Source organism: Pan paniscus, chromosome 5 (genome assembly GCF_029289425.2).
Source record: "Pan paniscus chromosome 5, NHGRI_mPanPan1-v2.0_pri, whole genome shotgun sequence".
NCBI classification, from domain to species: domain Eukaryota; kingdom Metazoa; phylum Chordata; class Mammalia; order Primates; family Hominidae; genus Pan; species Pan paniscus.
The window spans coordinates 155,610,394-155,617,805 of NC_073254.2; the positions used below are offsets into that span (position 1 = coordinate 155,610,394).

The window sequence follows — 7,412 nt, forward strand, 5'->3', positions numbered from 1 at the left end:
ATGACTTAGTCTTCCTCCAAGGCATTGTCTCCTGCTAAGCCTCAATAGGCAGGTAGGGAAGAGAAGCTATTGAGAGAGGGAGTGCTCTCTAGATAGTTTTCTTTTTTCTTCCTGACCACAGTTAGCACAGAATATGGAATCATTTAATCTCCATGTTATCTTTGGTGGGGGCCAGGAATATAAGGAGGAACAGAAGCTAAAATAACACCACCACCACCAACACAGAGAAGCTAAAATGAAATTACTGAGTTAATGACTGAGTCCTCTATAACAGCAACTTAATATATTGGCTGTGTAGGCCATGTTATTAAATTGTGGTTCCAGTGAGTATCTTAGAGCAAATAACTATAGCAAGAGTACTATTAAATTCTTAGCAAACCAATAAATCCATACCTGCCAGTTAAGGGCAAAAGATATCTAATTTACACATTTAAGATGTATACATGCTACATTTGGTTTCGGAGCATTGGTTTCCTTGGATTTAAAGTGCATTTGTACATTAACTAGAAAAAATTGGTAGACTTTAACAATAAGGTGAAATACTCAAACCTGGGAAGAAATCAGTAGGCTTTAACTATAAGTTTAAAGAGCCAAAACAAGCCACCAAATGAAAAAGTGAAAGCTCATGTGTGCTTTACACATAGCAGACGTGCTAGAAATAATTGAGTAAATGTAGATGGACATGAATAGGTGGAGAAAAACCTATGAATTAATGGCACCAAAATCTCAGGTTCTACTTGGGGAACGAGGATCTGCCGTCTGGGGAGGTAAAGTGAGCTAGTAAAATGACATGATCAACCATTGCTAGGATAAGCTGTTTAGTCAGAACACTAGCTAAGGTCTCAGCTAAGGAGAATGAGTAAGTGGTAATCATATTTGAGTAAGTGGTAATCATATTTAAAGACTCAGAGATCAACAGAAGCAAACTCCTTTATTATTTATTTGTTATTATTATTGGGGATCTCACTCTGTCACCCAGGCTGGAGTGCAGTGGAATAAGTATAGCTTACTGCAGTCTTGAACCCCTGGGCTCAAATGATCTTCCCACTTCAGCCTCTCGAGTAGGGTGTAAACCATCATGTCCAGTGCAAAGTCCTTTATAAGGTGGCATACTTGCCTTGGGTAAAGAAAAAGATGACCTGTGTTGGTGAGCAGTGTTATCCAGTAGATCCAGATGTTTTGCTATCAAAATCAAGAAAGTAGGTAAGGCAAAAGAACGGGCCCAGTCAGAGCAGAACACAGGGGCTGCCCTTGGGAGAAAAGTGGGACTAAACAGCATTTGGGATCAGAAAATCATTTTAATATGATGATTCAGGGTATTTTACTAGCCCACTTTGGAATTCTCTTCACCTAATCATTATAAAGACTCCTATGGCTGGTGATTCAGAGAGCTCACAAAGTCTAAATTGCATGTACAAAAGGATAAATGTAAAATTTTGCACTTAGCTTAAGAAACAAGTGGATGATGGGTAGGGAGAACAAGCTCAGTCACACTTTGCAGGAAAATAAAACAAAACAAAACATTGCATTAGGAGTTTTAAAATTTAATCTTAACTGCCACAAGTCAACTGTGTGACTTTTGGCACAAGATCTTTTAAAACCTTAATTTCCTTATCTGAGAAAGAGGATGTTGGAAGAAGATCGTCTCTGAGGTTCTTCCTGGATTTAATTTTATAGTTCTATGGCGTCGAGTTTTCTTTTAAGTACCAATTCATATGAAGCAATGTTGTGACATGTGATGCCAAAAATCTAATTCATTAGGAGAAATACAGAGACTAGATTATCCTACTGTATTCAGTGTAGTCGCTTCATCTGGCTGGACAATCAAGTTATGGTTGCCATATATTTTGAAGGATATTAAAAAAATTATAGGAGATCTAGAGGAAGTTGACTGAGGTGGTTATTATTGTAGAAACAATTGTATAGAAGAAATCATGAGATGAACTAGGGTTCATTAGCCCAGGCCAGAGAAGAAGGGGGCACTCAGTAACTTTCTTCCAGTATCCCCTCTCATAGCTCTAGGTGGAAGGCTGTAGGAAGATTTTCCCTAAAGTCTACATAAAAAGAAATAAAAAGACAAACCTTCAAATAATTGCAGTGTTCCAGTAGTAAACTGGATTGCTTTGTGATGAAACGATTTCCCTCACAAGGATGATGTTCAGGCAAAAGTTGAAAGACCATCTCTGCAGGGAAAGCTGGATTTGATGATCTTGAGGGTCCCAGGCACTCACAGGTGCTTCCATCTTATGATTTGCTCAGTCTTGACATTAGTTTTGAAATTACAATAAAAACAAATGTATGTGCTAATATCAGAAGTGATAAATTTTTATGGCAAACTATTTTCTGATTAATCAGAAATAAAATATTATAATTGTCAAAACTCAGACAATTTCATTTAGTTCTAAATAAAGAACTATTGAAAACAGCAACATGATCTGGAGGTTTTTACAGTTCCTCTTGCTCCTTGGCGTCTTTATCCTTCAAGAGCATTTCTCTGAGTGTATTTCTTTCACATCTAATTCTGTCTTGGTGCCTGCTTCTTGGAGAATCTGAGTTGACCTAGTAATAAACACACAATAAATATTAGCAATTTTCTCTTACTCTTTCCTCTGTGACTCAAAAGCAATTTGTTTTCTTCCTGTGAATAGTTTGTTTACTGTTGGTGGATATAGAATTAAAGTGAGTTAGAATTTTATGTTGTTTTTCCTAACGGAACCATGGAAACGTTCTTGCTGTTTGATAGTTACAAAATGCCTCCTGATTTTAGGCGGATAGTAACAATTTAGAATTGAATTGTAAACAGCATTTGGGACCAGAAAATCATTTTAATATGATGATTCAGGGTATTTTACTAGTAAAAATACTTAATATCACTTAGTATTTAGACTTCACATCTAACTGGACTAGATGACTATTTATGTGTAGACAGGACTTAGAGGCGGAACAGCAGGAGGAAATGTAGAAAGTCAAACACCTGGCTAGGGAAAAGTCCTTACACTGTCTGGATTTGGTGTCAGCCTCCGCTCTGTCTCCACCACTAGCATTTCCAGCCAATGCATCCCTGATTACTCAAAGCCAAGCATTTCCTGCAGAGTAGCAGGAGGGATAGGAAACAGCATGTGCTTCCTGGTCTGGGAGGTGGCACAGGACTGCGGGGCAGCCAGTAATAGCAAACACCTAAAGCGGGAAAGGATTTGGTGACCCTGTGAACAGAACTTTGCTTTTCAGCAGAATGACACAATCATCTGTAGCATTTTAGTCTGGATTTAAGTCATAACTACTGAGAACACACTCACTGTAGAATCTTTGCTTTTGGGGCACCAGGGTAATAAGGTAGACAGGACTGATACTGACTTATGCAGGGGAGAGAAACAAAGATACACCCAGCTCTTCCGGAGCATGGGGTGCCCTTGGTGGAAATAAGCAAACATTTTTTTTTTTGCCCTGGGGTCAGTTAAGGTCATTCAGGAATCACTTCATTGAGAAGGACAGTCTTGAAGAGAGTCCAAGAGAAAAAGCATAAAGTTATGCTTTGAGTGGAGGGAAGGGTATAATCATTCCAGTTAAAGGGAATTGCTGTCGATCATAGCTCTGAAGCAGAGAGAATGATTTGTTAACCAGGGCCGTGAACTTAGGTTTACCTTTGAAGTTCTTAAACACTGTATAAAGCTGCATATTTTAAGAAGTAGAGTGAGCCTTAAATATTTAAATTATTTAAATGTGTATCTCTCTTGTAGGGCATGGGAAGAGGACCATAGTTTCTGTGGCCTCCCTAAGATGGCCTGCCACCTCTCCTGATGCTGGTGACTTCTTGTGATGGTGGGGCAATATTAAGTGTTTGAAAAAGGAAGAAGTTCTTATTCCCAAGTGAGAGACCATATAAACATAGAAATTAAAGACAAGGGATTTGGATGAGGTGTGGATATGAATTACAGTTTTATTTCTTGCTAGTCATGTCACCCTGGGAGAGTTACTTCATCTTTCTGAGCTTCAGTTTCCTTATGTAAAGGAATGGTGACAATATTAGCTCCTATCACAAAGGATTTTTGTGAGAATTCAGTGAGATGCGCCATGTACAATGTTTAGCACACAGTGCCAGAAATATTTTATGGGAGCACAGATTCAAAAATGACTAATTAGAGCAGTTACTGAGGCGTCTCAGTGCAACAGCTGTGTTTATTATTGAATTGCCTGCAAAAATGGGCACACATGGCTTTTTAAATTTTTTTATTAAAAGTTAGTAATTTATGATGGCTTTATTAAAATACATGACTAGTGTAACTGGCTTTTATCACATAGAACAGTTTATGTTTTCATTAGTGAGATGAAAAGAAAAAGAAGATTTCCTGCATCCTGAATTAGAGCTATCATCTGTTAAAAATATTTATGACTAAGAAACAAAAGATACTTGTTTTTACAGGATAGGAGCTCAATATATAATTACAAAATGAATAGATTCACCTATTTATTAAATACATATTTGTTTTAAATAATGATAAGTGCTAATAGGGGGATATGATAGGGATTGGGCTGTGTGTGTTTGTAGATATTGTACTGCTCTGAAATTTAGATTGGGCACTAGTCTTAATGTCTAAATTCCAAAATTACTTGAAAATTGCAACTTCTATTAAGTGTGCTCAACCTAAAAGTTTCCAGAAGGTTTATGATAATATTCAAGTTTAAATTCAACATAATTGCGAAAAGTTGTATTTTGTTTATTTTCAGAGTTTATGAACTTTTTCTGATGTTTTCCTAATATACGAAAATGAAATTGGGAAAAAAAGTTACTTTCAGTAATTGGACCTACATCCTTCAGCGTGGATTTGTTTCCCCGTTTGGCTAATGTTTCATTGACCTCTACAAGGCTGGCATTTCTAGAATACCAACCGAGTAAATTTTAGACTCTCCACAGTTGATTTTTGTTGAAGCTATCAGAAACTGTCAAGAACTCATTTGATAATTATAAGTTTTTGTGTTTGTATAGTAGTTAATTTGCAATCATGTGCTGTTTTGTTGAATGTTTGAAGTTGGCTTGCTATTGATGTCCTTTTCTAGGATGCATTTTCCACATAGAATAGAATACATGCCTGAGTTCTCAGGTTTATTTGTTCATTTAAAAATAATTTATCAAGTGCCTATCATGTGCTACATGGTTCTAGTATTAAATTGAACCCCATGCCACTGTGGGTATTCTATCCTTTTTAACTCAAAAGTCAGAAATTTGATATAGTTCAACTTATTCAAAAACAAGTCCCCTTTAAAGAGCTTTCAATCTAATATAAGGTTTTAGGTGTATAAAAAAAAGAATGCCTCTAAAAATTTTTATACTTCATTAAAAATTTTGTGGCCATGGAATTCTAAAATTCTGTAGATCAGAAATATTTCTATATAATGAAATATACAATGAAAATATTTCAGTATAATGAAGTTATTTCCCTGATGCAAGGTCTCATTTAGAAGAGTTTGTTTTCTGCATGAAGCATCCAAAGTAATAAATGATTTCTTCATCCTTGCGCCGCGCCGTATCATCAAGAATTACTTATTTGTCCATTTTGTTGTGATTTTTAAAGCTAATTTAGAATCAAAACTGAAGTGAGAAGTTGAACAGTAGCCCAGTTTTGTTCCTGCTTGGAAGAAGTAATTAATCTTTAACTTCCCGTATTTCTACCTACTCTCTTTCAAAAGCACAAATAATTTTCCTTACCAGAAACCTCCTAAATTTCATAGCATTCACAGTATACACTGACATGATGTAGGAGAGGTGACATGTTATGTGCTTGAATTCAGAGTTTTTTCCCTCGTTCTTTTTGATTTAATGCCTGAAAAGAGTAGTGGCATATGGACTCTGTTCTTATTCAAAGCCCAATTATGGTATGATTCCTGGCAAAAATGTTCACCATTATACAAGTCCACAAAGGGCTTTGAATTATTGACCCTACTCAGTAAACAAGAGAGCTCCTTGTTGTTGGTCCCACTGGGGAAGGGGGAGCACAGGCAAGGTAGTGGAAGGCATAAAAAAGGAAAGCAAGGAGAGATGAATATGCAAAATGCTGTTATTTTAAACCCTCTTGTTTTAGTTTACATTCAAGGAATTGTAATGTAATGGAGAGGGCACAGAATTAAAAACTAAAATGATGGGATTCCAAGCAGGCTAAACTTAAAGTACCTTCCTCATGACAAGCCTACCTGCCTCTGTACCCATTGTTTCCCACTCCCATTTTGGTTGGAGGTGACACTCCTTGCCATTGGGCCAATCCTCTTACCAACATCAGAAGCCCACTTCTTTCTTATCATGTTTTTATCATCCTCCTTCTCTTCTATATCTTCTCCTTCTCTCTTTCTACTGGATTTTCCTCATCAGCGTTTAAACATATGGAAGTCTTTTAATTTATAAACATCTCTTTATCCTATTTTCCCCTCCTGTTACCACCCTAATCCTCTCCCTCTTTACCTGTGCATAAGAAGTAGCACCGCAAGGCAACACTTGTCTTTACTCAACAGCTCCACTTCCTTAGCTCTCATTCATTAATTAATCTTCCTCTGAAAGGGCTAAACCAGTTATCAATCATCTCCCTGAAGCTAAGTTCGACAAACATTAATAAGTTTCTTATCACTTACCCTCTTATCAAAGCACAACAAAGCTGACCATGCCACTCCAGTAGATCCTCCACTGACTTGGTTTCCATGATACTAGATCCTTTTGGATTGTCTACTGCCTCTTCAGTTGCTCCTTCTCCTTCTTCATTTACCAGCCAGTGCTCCTCCATCTGATCTGAAACGCTGGACTTCTTCAAGCTTCAATCTTCGGCTCTCTTTTCTTCTCCTTAGACCAAGATTTCTCAATAGCTTTTGGGTCTTAAAGAATCCTTGACAAAAAATTATTGCTATAACTTCCAGTATATCAGCATGATCAGTAAGTTGCAGACATAATAAACTAAAAATACTATTAATACTCTTTTGGAGATAGAATGATAGTTTTCTATGGATATGTTTATTTTGGCTAATTTTATCAGCCCACTCATTTTGTGTGGTTCTCCTCCCACTAAGGATATCAACTTGAATGTAAGTCAATAGTATGAGTAGCGCAAACTTTAGTTTTTCTTTTTTTTTTTAAATTAAAATTTCTTCTGGTTTTTTAAAACCTTATCCAATTAGACTTAAAATTCTTATTACAAATGTCTACTATGTAATTAGTATGTAATCTCAACATTTTAGGAGGCTGAGAAAGGAGGATCATTTGAGGCCAGGAGTTGAAAACCAGCCTGGTCAACATAGTGAGACCTTGTCTCTACAAAATAAAAAAAAATTAGCCAGATATGGTAGAACTTGCTTGTAGTCCCAACTACTCGGGAGGCTAAGGCAGAGGATCACTTAAGCCTAGGAATTTGGGGCTGCAGTGAGCTATGATTGTG

The 7,412-nt window shown here is 36.8% G+C and overlaps 1 long non-coding RNA gene across 1 annotated transcript; it reads right to left on the bottom strand.

The window, feature by feature from the left end:
• Positions 1-912: 912 nt before the first annotated feature.
• Positions 913-6,922, bottom strand: LOC130541618 (uncharacterized). Its single transcript, XR_008955702.1, has 3 exons — positions 6,619-6,922; positions 2,083-2,559; positions 913-1,182 (listed from the first exon to the last, which is right to left on the bottom strand). It is a non-coding gene; the product is annotated as an uncharacterized LOC130541618 (long non-coding RNA).
• Positions 6,923-7,412: the final 490 nt, after the last annotated feature.